This window comes from Panthera leo, chromosome A2 (assembly GCF_018350215.1).
Source record: "Panthera leo isolate Ple1 chromosome A2, P.leo_Ple1_pat1.1, whole genome shotgun sequence".
Taxonomy (NCBI): Eukaryota; Metazoa; Chordata; class Mammalia; order Carnivora; family Felidae; genus Panthera; species Panthera leo.
Genome location: NC_056680.1, coordinates 31,611,816 through 31,629,902, shown reverse-complemented (window position 1 = coordinate 31,629,902; position 18,087 = coordinate 31,611,816). Strand labels below are relative to the sequence as shown.

At 44.0% G+C, this 18,087-nt stretch overlaps 1 protein-coding gene across 2 annotated transcripts in view; it reads left to right on the top strand.

Annotated features, from left to right (window-relative positions):
- PRICKLE2 (prickle planar cell polarity protein 2) overlaps nucleotides 1-18,087 on the top strand; it is a 321,553-nt gene that overhangs the window by 55,919 nt on the left and 247,547 nt on the right. The window lies entirely within an intron of this gene.

Genomic DNA, 18,087 nt, shown 5'->3' with positions numbered 1-18,087 from the left:
TCTCTGATGGCACCATTCCGCTCCTTACCGTAGATTCTCCATTCGGTCATCGTCTCAGCCAAAGAGGCTCTCTCTATCCCTATGTAGCTTGAGCAGTATCTACTATTCTTTTAAGGTTTAACTCAAGTGCCACCTGTATTTTAGGCCCTCATGGCCTCTCGGTCCCTAGCAAGCAGTATGCATCACTGGTAGGATACTGGCCCTCTGAGGATATGATGACTAACTTTTGAACTATTGTGTGTGGACTACAGGCAGGTCCTCCCGAGAGAAAAATCATGATTTCCTGTATTTCCTCTGGCATCCTGGCACCATGTGGGATGGAGGGAGAGAGGGAAAGTGGTCACTCACAGTGACAAGCCAGAGGGTCCTCCAAGGTCGAAAGTCCTCTGTGGGGGCATTTCATGCAGGGCCTCTACCTGGTAAGTGATGTTTTCTGGTGTAGTTTACAAAGTGATGGTAAAGGCAGAGTAGTGTTGTGTGACCACCACAAAGCATGGTCTTTGTCATTAGCTAGAATTGGGGTGGGCTTTTAGCTCATATTGGCAGTGGGAAAGTTACTTGACCCTTAAGCCTCCTTATCATGAAAATGGATGGACTAACAGAAGCCAGCTCCGAGGGTTGCTAGGAGCATTTTATGATAAGGTGCAGGGAAAGCCCTTGGCCCAGTCTCTGGCACCCAGTAAAGCCCTCAGTAATAGTGGATGCTGTTATTACGAATGTGAAGATGTATTTTAGTAAGCTCCAGCGATTTTTCAAGATGAACCACCACCACTGGGTGTTGTATGGAAACCAATTTGACAATAAATTTCATATATTGAAAAAAAAAAGATGAACCACCACCAGCAGTGTTCTTCAAGGAGGTGCCTTAATGGTTTCGTATGATAATTAGGAAGAAGGAAACAAACAGCACGTTCATTGCAGAGAGGGAACATGATTTTGTTTTGGTTGTTGTTTGCTTTTGTTTTTCACACCTGTTTCCTCAGGGCATTGGGACTTAGCGTCTCGCCAAAACTTGACAACAAGTAAAATACGTAGTTTAAAGCCCTCTGCAGTCACAGCAAATGTGAAATCAAATCTCTCATTTGCTTTGGAGCGTCCGGACGGCAAGGACAGCTGGAGTGTTGCTATTTTTTATTTCAAATAAAAGAGTCAGCTCCTTGTTACCATAGAAACCACCAACCTAATTATAAGGAGTTTTGTTCACTGGATAAAAGTCATCATTTCTCTTTCCTCCCCACGCTCATACAGGTCCCCAAAATATTGGCATGGATTTGATCCTAGATGAAGGGATTTGCTCTCTTTAGCAAAATGATTGCAGTGCACTGACCACCCCACACAGGAAAGAAAGCACTTGGGGCTGGCCAGAGGCTTGGAGAAGTAGTGTCTAAAGCTCATTTTCTACTTTGAAAGCAAGTCACGAGCATTTAGCAAGAACAAATTAGTGTTTTTAAAGTAACATTTAAAGAAAGATGGTCCTGATCTGTCCTACCTCTAGCTAGCCATCCCCTTTCTTTTCTGGAAGTAGGAAGGTAGACTGTAGCTCTGGGATCCTCCTGTTCTAGGATTTTATACTGGGATTCTGGCATCAGTCATATTATATAACATTGCAGTATTTGGAGGAGGAATGCTAGACTATGGATTTCCAAGAGCTGAGAGGCTGTTTAATATACGCTGGGGGCTTACTAGGATGGTAAATAGTTGTATGTCCCCATTAAGGCTCACCCAGAGAATGTGAGCCTTCTTGTGAACGCTGCTCTCTTCTTGAACTTGCTCTTCCATCTGTTTCCTGACCTTTATGCTGATAAGAACCTAAGTGGAGATTCTTTTTCCTTGACCCTAAAGAGGTGCTCCCTCACTAGACAGCTGTTAGGAAGCTAAGTGACACTAAGGAGTAAGAATCTTAGAGGTATTTCAAGCATAAGGTTACTTAGGGGTTAGAGATTTGCAAGTGCAATTCATATATATATATATATATATATATATATATATATATATATATATAATTTTTTTTGGAAATTCCATTTATAGAATGTGCCAGCTGTAGGTCAGTGCTGGCACTGAGCACGTTGCTTGCTTTGTGTAGACACTGTAATGCTCACTGACATGAACGTTCCATATACACATCAGGAATTTGGGAAGATACATCAGGCTATTAGGGGTAGAGAGGAGGAGAAGCATGCTCCACAGAAGGACTGGACTAGGATGGGGCCAGGTGAAAGCCTGACAGTGAAGACAGGAGTCCTTGAAGAGACCATTACCGTGAAAAGAAGCTTACCTCAATATGTGGTGGGGGAGAGGGTTGGAGAGAGAGGTGCTAGGAATGCCTTAGGCCTTGTAACTGAGGCAGTAACCTGGGACAGGTCATTGTGTCCTTAGTGCTTGTCCACAATCAGTCCCTCGATTGGGATGCAGGTGTCTTTGACTTGGACTTGCTCCTTGAGTGGTTTCCTCTGCTCTTTGTGCCACGTCCCCCCTGCTCTTGGTGGTGATGCGGTGGTGACGGTGGGGGTGATGGCAACGTTGGTGGCTCTTGTAATGAGCACGGTGGTGGGGATGACAGACATTGTGATAATCATGGTGGTGATAATGACATTGGTGATATTGATGGTGCTTCATGTTTTGAGCGCTTTCTCCGTGCTGCCCCTGTTCTAAGCACTTTCATCTGATGTCTGTTCCCTTGTTGAGGCCAGAAACCTAGGGTTCTTCCCTGATTGTTCCTCTTGCTCGTACATGCCATGAAACTGTCAGCAATTTCATCAGCTCTACCTTTAGAATGTATCTGTGTTTGTCCTCTCTGGCCATCTCCTTTGCTACCGTGGGGGTCAAACTGCCTCCCTCTTTTATCTGTCTTACTGCCAGACCTTCTCCCTGGGCTCCCTGATTCCATTTTTGCCTCTTAGGATCCATTCACACAGCAGGCAGAGTGGCCTTGTAATATCATGCATACTACCACTCCAGAACCTTCTTTATGGTTTCCCTTCACACTCACAATGAAATTCAAGACCTTAGACCCAGTTAGATCCCAAACGCCCATGGAAGATCATCTCTTCTCATCTCCCGCCCTTTGCCGGTTGCTTGTTCTTCATTCATACCAACCTTCTTCCTGCTCCTTGAATACGCCCCATCCTGCAGCCTAGCTCCTCCCCGTAGGGTTTAGCATGGCTGTTCCCTTATCTCCTTTAGGGCTCTCCTCCAACTCTGCTTCCTCAGAGAGGACTTCCCTGGACATCCTTGATTGAATAGCAGTCTGCCTTTCCCTGTCCCTCATCTTCCGTGTATCCTATTAATCTGATTTGTTTTCTTCATAACGCATAATACTCTGTCATCATTTTATAAAGTTTTATCATTTATTCCGTCCCTGGGGGAGTTTTCCGCTCTTGAACATCAGCTTCATAAGGACAAAGACTTCCTCTGAGTTACTAACCTGTGTGCACTCTGGGTCTAGGGCAGTGCCTGGCTCCTAGCAGACACACCATCGATACTGGCTGCAGGAATGAATCAGTGATAAGCTTGTGTAATTAAAAAAAATCCGGGGCGCCTGGGTGGCTCAGTCACTTAAGCATCCGACGCCGACTCAGGTCATGATCTCTCGGTTTTTGGGTTCGAGCCCCACGTCGGGCTCTGTGCTGACAGCTCAGAGCCTCGAGCCAGCTTCAGATTCTCTGCCTCCTTCTCTGTCTGCCCCTCCCCTGCTTGTGCTCTGTCTCTCTCTCTCTGTCTCTCTCTCTCAAAAATAAATAAACATCAAAAAAAATTTTTTTTAAATCCTGACATTTCTATTTTCCTTTTGGGGAAACTGAGGCAAAGATAAATTATGCCCTGGATTTTGCAGAGACAAGCTAAAGACTTCACTTGTAACTCGTTTGAATCTCTCAAAGTTCCAACTCTGGCAGACCTAATACGGTGTTCACCCAACTATGTGATCCTTAGCGTTGGTGATGTGCAAGATGTTTGAGATGGTTTGTAGACAAGAAATGGCTTTTATTTTTTTTTTAAGTAATCTCTCTGCCCAACGTGGGGCTTCAACTTACAACCCTGAGATCAAGTGTTGCATGTTTTACTGACTGAGCCTGCCAGGCACCCCAACAAGATGCTACTATTGAATCGCAGTGTGAATTTGCTTTTTTTCTAGCAATGGAATTAAAAAAAAATTCTTTAAGAGCAATTTAATTTACATGGCATTACAGTTCAATAATTTAAGTTGTGTGATTCATTGTTTTCTCAGTGTATTCACAGAAGTGTGCACGCATCACTGTAATCAATTTTAGAACCTTTTCATTGCTCTGAAAGGAAACTTCATGCCAATTAGCAGTCATCTCCCCCCTCCCCAGCCTCAGACAACCACTGCTATATTTTCTGTCTGTTATAGATTTGCCTTTTCTGGCTATTTCATGTCAATGGACTCCAGCGGTTTTTTTCTAGATACACAATTCTGTGTCTGGCTTCTTTTACTTGAGCATAATATTTACAGGGTTCTTCAGTGTTTTAGCATGAATCATCCTTCCATTCCTTTTTGCGGTTGACTAATACTCCTTTGTATGGATACATCACATTTTGTTTATTCATCATCTGATAGACAAATAGTGTGGTGGTTTTCACTTTTTGGCTGTCAAGAGTAATGCTGCTGCAAGCATTTGTGTTTTACAACTTTCCTAACTGAGACATACGCTTTCAGTTCTCTTGGGCACACACCTAGGAGCGGAATTGCTGGTTCACATGTAACTCTGTGTCTCACATGTTGAGGAACTAACCAAAGTGTTTCCAAAGGGCTTACTCCATTTTACGTTCCCAGCAGCCATGTAGAAGAGTTCCAATTTCTATGCATCCTTCCCACCACTTGTTATTGACTACTGTTTTTCTTATAACCCTCTTAGGGGTTGTGAGGGTGAATTCCCTTTTGTGTTGCCCTTAAAGAAGTTATGGGGGGGTCTGGGTGACTCCGTCGGTGAAGCATCCAACTCGTGGTTTCAGCTCAGGTCGTGGTCTCACAATTGTGAGATTGAGTCCTGACGTCAGGCTCTGTGCTGACAGCATGGAGCCCGCTTGGGATTCTCTCTCCCCTCTCTCTCTGCTCCTCCCCCACTCACTCCTGCTCACTCTCTCTCAAAATAAATATTTTTAAAAAATCTTTTAAAAAGAAAGAAGTTAGGCCCTCAAGCTGTCAGCAGGGAGACTGTAGGGTCTCAGTGGAATTTCATAACATTATTTGAGGTTTATTGTTTTTTGTAGTGACAAATCACTTTCCTTTTATTTCCCCTTTATTTTAAAGTGAGAACATTATATAGATTAAAAAAAACCCCACCTTTATGAAGATATCATTTATGTCCCACACAGTTCACTCAGTTAAAGTGTGCAATTCAGTGGCTTTTAGTATATTCACGAAGTTGGGCATCCTTCACCACCATCAATTTTCAAATATTTTTATTACCTTAGAAGAAATCCCCACACTCCTTAGCCATTGTTCCCCCAAATTCCCCCCTACTCCAGCCTCTGGCAACCAATAATCTAGTTTCTATTTCTCTAGATTTGCCTCTTCTAGAGAGTTCATGTGTTTAAAAAAAATGGTTAGCTTCCATTTATAGCAAGGTGTATTGGTTTTCCTATTGAACTACAAAGTGTCCTGTTAAACATAATAAAATTAAAAAAAAAAAAAAACTAAGATGAACAGTATAAAAGAAAATAAGTGGCATGTGCATAAAAGGTAAAAATGACTGTGGTGGTCAGTGGTGGGCTGGAGGTAGGGCAGGTATCCTCCTCACGGGATGCCTCTGGCCAGTGTTTGAGAAATGGTGGACGATCAGTGTCCTTGGTCTTGATTGGTCAAGAGAAACCCTTCATCTTTGGTCTAGAGCACAGGGAGACTGAGTCCCTTCTAAGCCCACACAGCCACATCATCCAAGAGTGCTGTCCACTCGGGAGCCATGTGACCTTGTACTTCAATGCCTCAGTTTGCCAATCTAGCCCAAAGGAGACAAGACCCACCTCCTAGAGTCGCAGTAAGGACTAAATGCATGATACGTGAAAAACATTTAGAACACTGCCTGACACAAACTGTGTGCTCATTGGGTGCTGCTGTCCAATTTCAGTTACAGTCAAGGGGAAGCCCTGACTCCTCCCCACCCCTCAATCTGATAACTTGTTTGTTGCCTTGTCTCTGCTTTGCCTTCCTGAGCAGAGAGCTTTGCTAGAAAAATACCCCCTCGAAGAGCCAGGCAAAGCCTTCTGTAGTCGAGGGTTTTTGAGTAGCTGTGTTAGAAATATCCTAGCCAGCTTTCAAGTCAGAAACATATTGCCCTTAACCAAGTTTACAAAACCACAGGTTACCTCTTTATGTTTTTGCAAATTGCAACAAATCAGACCCTGAAAGCCAAATTCCATGGGGGCCGAGTGCCTTTGTTATCGGTTCAGCAAGTAACCCTTGGACATGGACGTGTTCCCATACCTCAACATTTGGAATACATCAGCAGACCAGGAGCCCGATAAATGATTTTTGAAAAACCATTATACGAGTAAATTGGGACTTTAAAAATGCATTTTTCACATGTTTTTCTTCAGTTGGATCAACCATATGTTAAAAGTAAGCTTCACCTATGGCAACAGTTTTCATCTGAGGCTTATTATAGCTTAATAAAAGAGTGTGTGGGTGGTGAGTAGAGCCTCCTGCTGAGCTGCTAGAAAATCAGAACTAAATGGCTTTTGTCTTTTTGCCTTGTTGATCGAAAATGGTTTGAGTTTTGCCTAGATCGCGGACGGGTGAGACCAAGTCACCAATCCTCCAGGACTTAAGCTAGACTCTGTAGGTTTCCAAGGAGATGACTTCATTCAGGGCCGAGCCCAGGAGGTGGGAGAAGGACCCAGGACTCAGACTGCCTGGGTTCCTATCTCAGCTATCCCACCAATTATTAGCTGTGTGAAAATTATAGTTTATTAATCCTTCAAGTCGAGGTTGCTTTTTCTTCCGAAAAATAGGGATGATCACACTTACTGTTGCACGATTGTCGTGGGCCAGATGAAATAATCACATGTGAAGTTCTTAGCGTGACTTTTTGGAATGGAGCTAATTTGCCTGACGTTATTGATGTATATATGCCATTTCCGGAGAAATCGACTCCTTTGGGCACATCTGGAATGCCCTCTGATGTCTGGTGTCATTGCATTTAATTTCCACAGTGGCCGCCTCTCTGCTTCTCGAACATACCAGTTTTGTTCCTGCTTCAGAGCTTTGCGATTGCTGCCCATCTGCCCTGCCTGCCCTTTGCCCAGCCTTTGACGTGGCAGCTCATTACTAACCTTCAGGCCTCCCCTTAACGTCTGTAGCTCCACACAGGTGTTCTGTCATCTCATTGTGTGTCTTTCCTTCATTGCACTTGCTCCACCTGAAACTATCCTGTTCATTTATTTGTCTGCTGTCTGTCTCCCCCTACTAGCATGTAGGCTCCAAGGTGGCACTGTCCCCATCTGTCTGGTCTGAGGTATAATGGCGTCCTCCTGGTTCAGTGTCTCGCATGCAATAATCACTCCTTAAATATCTGGTAAGTTTCAGTGCACAATTTGGAGTTCATATGCAGGGTTTCGTAAGTAGTGGGACATGAAGCTTTGAAATAAGTCTAATGGTAAAAAGGCTACCATGTTTCACAAACGTGTTCTGAATTTCAGTTTTCCCTCTCACCAGGCTGTTTTTGATCTGAGTTGATGTCATCAGGAGGAAGGTGTACAGGATGATAACAGTAATTGATACAGGCAAATAGGACTGGTTAAAGGCTATCAGAGGAGTTCGTTTTCATGCCAGTATATAGGCAGGCATATTTAACCTTTGATAAAATGGCAGGCAGATGGATGGACTGAGTTACCACCTTTCTAGCCAGTTAGTAGATGTGTCACAAAAACAATTGGAATGATCATAATGAAAATTTTACAGTGCCTGAATGACATATTGTTTAGGGAGGAAGAACATTCTTTTGGGGCATCCATGTCAGTAGATCCTTGCTACTCTGTCTCTAGTATCCTTAGATCACTGGAGATAGTCTTAAAGAGGTTATAAAGATGTTATTAATTGCTTACTATAGTAAGTGTCATGGAGGAAAAATACGGTTTCTAATAAGAAAAACAATTGTTGCAGCAGACCTACTTGAAATTGGGTGATCAAAATATATGAATGGATCCCTTAGAAAAGGTGAATATCATTTCTTATAATTTGACTTGAAAAATCAATACTCTGATACCCTTAGACCAGGTTCCTTTTCCCTCCATTGCTGACACAAGGCAGAAGGAACATCACTGATTCTTTTTTTTTTTAAGTTTATTTATTTACTTCGAGAGTGAGAGAGAGCGTGAGTGGAGGAGGAGCAGAGATAGTGGGGAGAGAGTCCCAAGCAGGCTCCACGCTGTCATTGCAGAGCCCGATGCCAGACTCTACCTCATGAACACTGAGAACATGACCTGAGCCAAAATCAGCAGTCGGACACTTGACCGACTGAGCTGCCCAGGTGCCCCAGAACATCAGTGATTCTTTAAGCACCAAGTTGATACCTCTCTTTTTCAGGCGGGTAGTGTGTGCTTAGCTCTCTACTTGCTCCATCGTCCTTCCGCTCCCTGGTTCCCTCCCCAGCTGATAGAAATGAGCATCATGTGGTCCAAAGCTGTACAAGGACTTTGGACTTGCTGGGTGCCCACGTGCCATGGCACATGAATAAAAAACAAAATCCTCTCGGAAGGGAGTGAGGACAGCGGAGACTTGTGGGTCACATCCTTGGCAGAGCACAAGCTTGCCTGCAGTGTTCCAGAAGCCTGTGGAACAGATCCTTAGTGCTCTTTGGAGTTAGACAGGAAGGTAAACGTTTGGGTAAGTGGTCCCGTCTCCACCTATTTGCCAACCCAACCAGGGCCATCTTACATTTCAGATGTGGGAGAGCAACACCTTGAACACACATTTTGGCGATGTCTTCCCAAAGACACAGTGTGTGTATTTGCTTATTGATGTTTATCTGTTTAAATCTTTCCTTGTTTAGGGGTGCCTGGGTGGCTCAGTTGGTTAAGCGTCCGACTCCGGCTCAGGTCACGATCTCGTGGTATGTGAGTTCGAGCCCCGCGTCGGACTCTGTGCTGACTGCTCAGAGCCTGGAGCCTGTTTCAGATTCTGTGTCTCCCTCTCTCTCTGACCCTCTCCCATTCATGCTCTGTCTCTCTCTGTCTCAAAAATAAATAAACATTAAAAAAAATTAAAAAAAAATCTTTCCTTGTTTCAAAGGTATCAGTTTAACTGAGGACTGTGTGACACCATCTGAGTTAAACACTTCACATGGATCTAACCACTGTGCTAAGAGAGCGGCACAATTTGGGGGGCACAATTCCTTTTTCAGATGGGGATATTGAGACTGCCAGACATTCTGTTTACTCCTGGTCACATGGGTAGGAATTGCACAGCCCTTTCTCTTAACCCCTGTGCCTTCTTTCTCCTCGCAAATGTCACATGCTCATTGTAAATACTTAGGTAATAGGGATAAGAGAAACTAAACTTAAAACTACACCTGTAAGTCATTCATAGTTCTGCTTTTCCCCTTGTAAGTTTATTAACCACTGTTGAATTTTTATTTTATAAACTCCGTGTGGGTGTATTTGTGTGTGTGTTTTGGGGGGGGGGGTTTATATAAAATAATCCAATGCAGTTACCTTTATATAAATATGTGATTATAGGGGCGCCTGGGTGGCTCAGTCGGTTAGGTGTCTGACTCTTAATTTTGGCTCAGGTCATGATCCCAGAGTCGTGAGATTGAGCCCCTAGTTGGATTCCATGCACAGCATAGTGGAGACTGCTTGAGATTCTGTCTCCCTCTGCTGCTCCCCCACATTCGCGCTCTCAAAAAAATGGTAACTTCCCACATCAATATATATCTGCACGTGACTTAAAAACAGTACAATATTCTATACATTATCTGTACCGTGATTTGTTTTACCAAATCCCTATTCCTGGGCTCTCCTTGCTCCTTCCCTCCCAGATGACAAGAATAAGCATCCTTTGGTCTGGTCTTCCATTATTCCAAACTACTGCTGTGGATGTTTCTATACATAAGGGTTTTTGAATTTGTAATTTCTATAGGATAATTCCTATGGTAGTATCCAAGCCCTGCCACAAAGGATAATTCCAGATAATAATTACAGGCAATCAGGCCTTCGAAGAGTATAGTTGCTGTGATTGAGTATTTAGCCTGGCTCTCTGCTCCCTGATTTAGTAGGTGCTGGTTGACTGGTTGCCTGAAGCCTTCAGGGAGCAATCCAATAGGGAACAGAGAGGGTGAAGTCTGTGTTATAATATGACGTGATAATAATAGACACATGCTCACTGTAGAGGACAGAGGAGAGCTGCCCCACCCAACTCCACCTGGGCACTGGCTGGATGGAGAGGGCAGAGGATGCATGGTTTAGGCTTACAACGTGGGGTGTGCTAGGCAGAGTAGCCAGTGATGGAGCCAGAAAAATAGCCAGGAGCTATTATCAGAGAAGGCTTGACACATATTATTGAGAATATTTGGGCCACCCTCTGGATTTGATTCTGGGTCTCCTCTGGAAGGAGACCTTGGAAAGGCTCTAAAGATAGTTGATTGCCATTGTATTAGATTCGTGCTGTCCAGGGGCTGGTGGATGGCTGTGTGGGAAACACGGTAGGAGAAAGAGCAATGTGATGGAAGGAAGGTGTAGTTTTTCAGGTGAGAGGGTCATGGGGGTCTAGATGCATGCAGAGGTCAAGGAAGGAGGGTGGAAGGGCTGAGCCAGAGACTATTTGGATTAGTGGCCTCCTCTTGGATATGGAGCTAAGTTGACAGGAGTATCTGACTCCTGGAATTCTACCCAGAATTGTGGATAAATGGAAGATACTACTAAGAGTATTGACAGTGGGAAAACTTGAACGCAGGGCATAAACAACCTGTGAGTGTTGTATCTGTTTGTTGTGGCTAGAGTTATCACATTTTTCAGAAGATCCCCATGTGTGAGTGATCTTACTGGGGTGATGAAAGTCTTCAAAAACTGGAATATTGTGATGGTGGCATAAGTTGATGAACTTATTAAAAATCATCAATTTGTATACTTGAAAATAGATGAATTTTGTGATATTGTAAACTATACCTCAGTGAAATTTATGAAGGGGAGAGATCCTCATAGTCCAAAGAAGATAAAAAGTCACTGAATTCTATGTGTTGAATTAAGATGTGTTGGTTAATTTAATGTATCATCTTGACTAGGCTTTGGTGCCCAGTTGTTTGGTCAAAGACTAGTTGTTGCCATGAAGGTATTTTCTTTTTTTTTATACGTGGTTGATATTTACAATCAGTTGACTTGAAATAAAACAGATTTCCCTCTGTAATGTGGGTGGGCTTTGTCCAGTCATTTGAGGGACTTAAGAGAAAAGACCAGTATGCCCCAGGAAGGAAGGGATTCTGCCTCCAGACTGCGACATAGAAACCTTGCATGCATATCCAAACTGCTGGCTGTTCTATAGATTTCAGACTCAAGACAGCACTATTGACTCACCTGAATTTCCGGCCTGCTGGGCTGCCCTGCGCATTTCAGATTTGCCAGCACTTATGATCGCGTGAGCCACTTCCCTAATATACGCCTCGCTTTCCTTCTCCGTCTCTCTCCGTGTATACCTATGCATATACACATACACGCACACATACGTACACAATATATCCTCCTGGTCCTACTTCAACCCTGACTGATACAAAAGGAAAATTGAAGTATTTTGGTTGCTTAAATTTTTCTCAGTCCTCGTCATTCTGAAAAGCATATTCTGGCCTTTCTTCGTATTCTGGCCTGTGTGCCATGGGCCGGCATATTTTGGGGCAAGATAGGCGGAAGCCCTGAGGATCCTGCGTCTGCTCCATGCAAAGTCAGATGTCACCACCACTGCACTATGGGTCGTTGGACAGGCTGGGCAGCGTGGCTTGTGCTGATGGTCTGAGAAAGGTGGGAGGTAGGCCAGCCTACTGGCTGTTTCCAGGGAAGGTGGCCCCTGTGTGGCTGTGGCTCTCAGGAACCCAGCTACTCTCTGTTGGCCTTCAGTCTGAGTGTGTGTTTCGAAGAGGCATACCAATGTGATCGGCTGCAGCTCGGACTTTTATTAGTGGATGGCCAGAAACTGCGTGAAAATGACAGCCAGTCCCAGCGTTGGGTTCTCATCCTCTGTGTGTCATGACTCAGTTTGGGTCCCTTTTGCAGCTTTGTGCTCGGGGTGCTAATGGCTCCTTTTTCCTCTTTCGGTTTTTTCTGTGACATGCAGGGATGGCAGGGGGGAAGTCTAGGCAGACATTTCTAGGGAAACTTGGAAGAGTGGAGACTTCTGCTATAGAATACTCTGGAACTTAGGTCCACATTGGATGTCAGTGGTTCAGATGTTATTGATATGTGCCAGGAATTATGTTCGGTTTTGGGGCTACTGTTGGCCTGTGCTGTTAAGTTGGTTGCATTCTTGCTACTTGAAGGAACAAAGGAAAAGAACATGTGTCATGGGAAAACAAAAACTACATTCTACTCTAAAAGGAGAAAGACTGTTGACCCCTTACTTGGTAGCCTCTAAAAGATCGCCCAGGTATGGTGCATGACAAAGTCTTGGATAGAGACCAGCCGTGGTTCATATGTATTTAGTGCTCTTTGGGTTCCAGAATATTTATTGAAGGTTACAGAGTACTTTCCTGGAAAGTTGGTGTAGAATCATATGTAGTCTCTGCTCTTTACTGGCTCTTTGATGTTTTGTAAATCCTTACTGTCTTTAAGGGAATGTTCCTTGTTCCCTCATCTATAAAATTCTTCTCCTCACAGAATTGTGGCAAGGAATGGATGAAATAATGGCCATAAAAAGAATTTCTGTGGAGTTCTCTGTGCTGAGCGCTAAGAGTCATGTCATGTTTTAACAGTCCAAAAAATGCTCCCTGGTCTTAGTGAAATTACATTCTAAGGAGAGCAATAGATCTAAATAAAGCTGGGTGTGTACCATTGTGAGTGTGTGTGTATGTGTCTGTCTCCAGAGACAAGTTTGTTAAAGACGTTGTCATCAAAAACATGTCATTTACCTTTTTTGAAGGGAATTTTAAAAAATTTATTCTTTTCTCACACATCAGAAAGGGATACTTGAAAACATTCCTTTTAAAAAACTGATTTTCCCCATCCAGTTTTCTCACACATTATTGGTTCCTCTCCATTTTTGTCATCCAGACTTACCCAGAAATTCCTCAAAAATCACTCTCCCCAACCCTCTTCCTTGTATCTCTTCGCCTTCTCCACACCCACTTTTTCTCACTTCAGCTTCACAAAGACCTAATCTAGTGCCCTCGTGAATGCAAACCCTTCTCGGCCCTCAGACCACAGATGGGTTGCAGGGTGAGTGTAAGTGGCGAGAAAGAAACCAGGTTGGTGAAGCCAGAACTTGTGTCGGTGGGGGGAGGGGAAGCTTGGAAACATCCGCGCATCAATATTTATCTTGTCGCATGGTCACCTCAGCCTGATGGCCTTGGCCTTTCTCTGGGGAACCCACCAGCTCTGGGCCACCAGCTCTGCCTGGAGAAGTGATAGGAAGCCTTGCACAGGAGGTCTCTGAGTCGGGCCCAGGAGGAGGAGTACAAGGGCATTGGGGTGGAATCATGAAGCAGTGCTCTGTGAATTAGGGAAGAGAAAGACGGTTCTGTGCCCCTGGAATGTCAGAGACACAGGAGGAAGAGAGAGGAGATAGGTGTGTGGTATGAGCTAGTTCTACACAGTTGATCTCCATCCCCTTGGTGAAGATGCATCCTGACACCTGCCAGTTGGTTTGCAAATGGTCCCTCCCTTGACCACAAGGCAGGTGGGGGGAGGGGAGGTCATTGTGGCCCATCTTGGGCCACTACCTCTGGCCCTTGAAAATCTGCAGGTTGGCAGCGTCTTCTTTGTTCACAAAGGACACTGTCGAGTGTTTATTTCCCTGGTGTCTCCATCAGATCACCTGGGTTTGCAAGTGACAGAAGCCTAACTTAAAGAGGCTGACGCAAAAATACCGAAATGGGTAACTGAACGGTCAGTGGGGGACGGTGACGGCACTGGCTTAAGGCTTGGACACGGGTAGTGTGATGATTTCACTTGGATCGTGTCTGTCTGTCTCCTTGTGTTCTCTTTGTCCAGACAAACGCTCTTCTTATGGCGGCAGAAGGGCCCAGCTACCCTAGGCTTATATCCTATTAGCATAATGCACCAGGGAAAGGGAACTTTCTCTTCCACTCACTCCTGCAGAAGTTGCCACATTGGCTGTCTTTGTACGTGCCCGTCCCTGAACTCTGGCTGGAAGGATGGACTCTGCTGATTGGCCAATCCTGGCTCATGTGTCCTGGGGTGGGAGCTATGAACCCAGACCTGTGAACCGAGAACAAGGAAGCATGCCTCCCCGGAGGACAGTGGAGGTGCCATGAACCAGAAGTAGGAATGGATCTCGTGGAGACTGAGACAGCAGATGGCTACAGCATACACTTTCCTTTCCATCTCATAGTGTAAGTGCGGAGAAAAATGACCTACACCGGAGGTAATGAACATAGCCATTGTTAGGGCTTTTTATGGAGGGGAGGGGTGGAATGACTTCAGGGAATATGTGTGCAGCAGGAAAAAAGATTTGAAACGAAGCCCAGCTTCTTATGGGTTTTTTAGTATCTTGTTTGCTGAGGCGAATTAAGCAAGAAGAGAATTTGATTGCATCTGATTGCTTGTAAAGGCGTTCACAAGACATTTTATCACACTGTTTAGACGGGTAAACAGCTAGGAGGTGAGTGCCACCCTCCAAAGTAATAAACAGAATGTGAAGGCCTTCCTTCCTATTGCATTTATTTATGCTTTTGCAAGTGCAGCCTGTGTTCATTGCTTGAACCTAGGAGTTGCGTTAACTCAGGACAGATGGCGCTTAATACTGACCACACATGAAGACAGGTGGCCCCAGGCTCCAAGTTCAGGCAGAAGGCAAGACAGATTTGCTTCCATATGGGATGAGTATCATTAGATGCTAGGACTCTGCGGTTCAGGAATGGAGCTGCGGAATTATCTTGAGTAGGTACCTATTATTGTTAATCTCTCTCATTTCCAATAATCATTTTTTTGGTATTAAGGCAGGGCTTGACCGTTTACTAACGCTTTCAACCACATTTCTTGTCTTTATTCTCATAATAATCATGTGCAATGAAGTTTGCTCTTCTCCATTTTTACAGATAACTAGTGTCTGACTCCTTGTCACAAAACTGTGTTGTATTGCCAACAGTTGAGCATTTGTATCCATACCTTTGACTGAGAATCCAGGGCTGTTTCCATTGTTTCATAATTACTTGCCCAGCGGCCCTCCTCAGTTAATTCAGTGCTGCCTTTCATTATGTGCCCCTCAGTACCGGCATCAGAATTAAACTGTCCATGGGGCGCCTGGGTGGCTCAGTCGGTTACACGTCCAACTCTTGATTTCAGCTCAGGTCATGATCTTACGGCTCATGAGGTTAAACCCCATGTTGAGCTCTGTGCTGACAGCACGGATCCTGCTTGGGATTCTTTCTCTCCATCTCTCCATTCCCTCCCCTGCTCATGCTGCCGTGCACGTGCGTGCGGTCTCTCTCTCAAAATAAGTTAATTAAAAAAGTACAGAAAGTTGCAAAAATAAGGCAGAGAATTCCTGTACGCCTTCCTTCCACGTTCCCCTAAGGTTAATATCTTATAAAATCATTGTACAGTTATCAGAACTAAGAAATTAACATGCACACAATGCTATCAACTGAACTGCAGACCTTGTTTAAAATTCAGGAGCTTTCCTATTGATGTCCCTTTATTGTGGTCCTAGATCCTTTCTAGGACCTCATATTGCATTTAGTTATTGTATGTCCTTACAGTTTTCTGTTCTAGCTTCTGACAGTTGCTCCATCTTTGTCTTCATGACTTTGACACCTTGGAATAGAACTGGTCATTTGTTTTGTGCAGTGTTGTCCTATTTGGATTTGTCTGATGTTTCTGCATGAGTAGATTGGAGTATGCCTTTTTGACAGGAAGACCACAGAAGTGATATTGTGCTTTTTCTCAGAGCACTGTATCAGGAGCTACATGATCTCAATGTGTCTGGGTTACAGAAATGCCAGTCTTGACACCTTGTTGAAGGTACTCTGCCAGATTTCTCCTGTATCAAGTTACTATTTTTCCTTTTTTTATTGTTTTTTTTTTTTTTCATTGTTTATTTTTGAGAGAGCATGCCCAAGGTGGGAGGGACAGAGAGAAAGGTGGGGGAGGGACAGATGATCCAAGTGGGCTCTGTGCTGAGAGCAGACAGCCCCATGTGGGGCTCACACGCAACTGTGAGATCGTGACCTGAGCCGAAGTTGGACACTTAACTGGTTGAGCCACCCAGGCACCCCACTATTTTTCCCTTTGTAATCAATAGCTCACGGGGAGATGCTTTTGAGATTTACAGATACTCTGTTTCTCAGCATAGTTACGCCCACCACGTTTAGCCTCCATTGATGATTTTTGTTAGCAACATTTATTACCGTGGCAATCGCCTAATGAACTTGACTAAAATTTAACATATAAATTCTCCTTCGTGCTCTTACTCTGATGTCACATTATATGGTGACATGCCATAGCAATACTATATATTTTTATATTTTCTTTTCCTACATCTCTTCACATGCATGCCTATTTTTACCCACTTAAAGTAATAAATAGTTCATGGGAAAATTTTAAAATACTTTTCAGAAAAAGAAAGACAAAAGATGCTTTTGGAAGTGTATCGTTGGCTTATAGAATTGAGAGGAGGTTGGAGAATTGAGCTTGGAACTCCAAGGTATGGAGGAGGACCCTTGGAAAAGACAACGTTCTGCTTTTTCTTGCCCACTGGAGTCAAAATCCATCCTTGTCCATTTCACTTTTTGCTGTGTCATAAGCATTTCTGCACGTCTGCAGTGTTTTCAGTTGCCATTCTTTAATACATGCATAATATCCTGCATGCTACAGTTGGGTGTTGGGGTTGTTCCAAGTTTCATAGGGCATGCATTCATAAATAACTTTGGTGCTCAGTGTTTCTGAAGCTCGGCTGCAAACTGGAGTATCCTCGGGAGTTTTAAGAAACGTTAATGGCTGGGTTCCACCTCCAGGGGTTCTGGTATGACAGGTGTGGCTGTGGACTGGGCATGGGGATTTTTTGAAGTTCTCTAAAGATCCTAGTGTGTGGCAAAGGTTGAGAACCATTGGTAGAGAAGCTTCTTTGCCTGTAATGTGCATATTTTCTTGTATATGAATAATTCATGCATTCACTAGTTCCTCTTGACCGTAGAAACTTCTGCTATTTTCAACTCAGTAGGCGTAAACAACAGAAGCATTCTCACTCAGAGGCATTCAGACATGAGGGTAGCCTAAGATTGCTGTGTGGTATTACTATTTCCTGTTTATATGAATAGGGTAAGTTGTATGATTTCCTGTACCTTTGTTTTTTCTTCTATGAAATGGAGAAACATCGTGTCTCCCCTTCCTAGGGTCGTGGGAATGATTTAAAAATTGAAGTTCAGGAGCGTGTGGGTGGCTCGGTCGGTTGAGTGTCTGACCCTTGATTTTGGCTCAGGTCATGATCTCATGGTTGGTGAGTTTGAGCCCTGCAGCGCAGAGCCTGCTTGGGATTCTCTCTCCCTGTCTCTCTGCCCCTTCCCTGCTCATGCTCTCTCCCTCTCTCTCTCAAAATAAATAAATAAACTTACCAAAAAAAAAAGTAAGTATTGAAGGTCAGACTCTTTATGCACAGCTGTTGAGTATCACCATTTTAGAGAACGATTTGGCAATATCTGATAAAAAGGAAGATCTGTTGGGTGCCTGGGTGGCTCAGTCACTTGAGTGTCTGACTTCGGCTCAGGTCATGATCTCAGTTTGTGAGTCTAAGCCCCGCGTTGGGCTCTGTGCTGACAGCTCACAGCCTGGAGCCTGTTTCGGATTCTGTGTCTCCTCCTCTCTCTGCCCCTCCCCTGCTCATGCTCTGTGTCTCTCTGTCTCTTGATAATAAATAAACATTAAAAAAAATTTTTTTAAAAAAAGGAAGATTTGCATTCCCTGCTTTGAAAA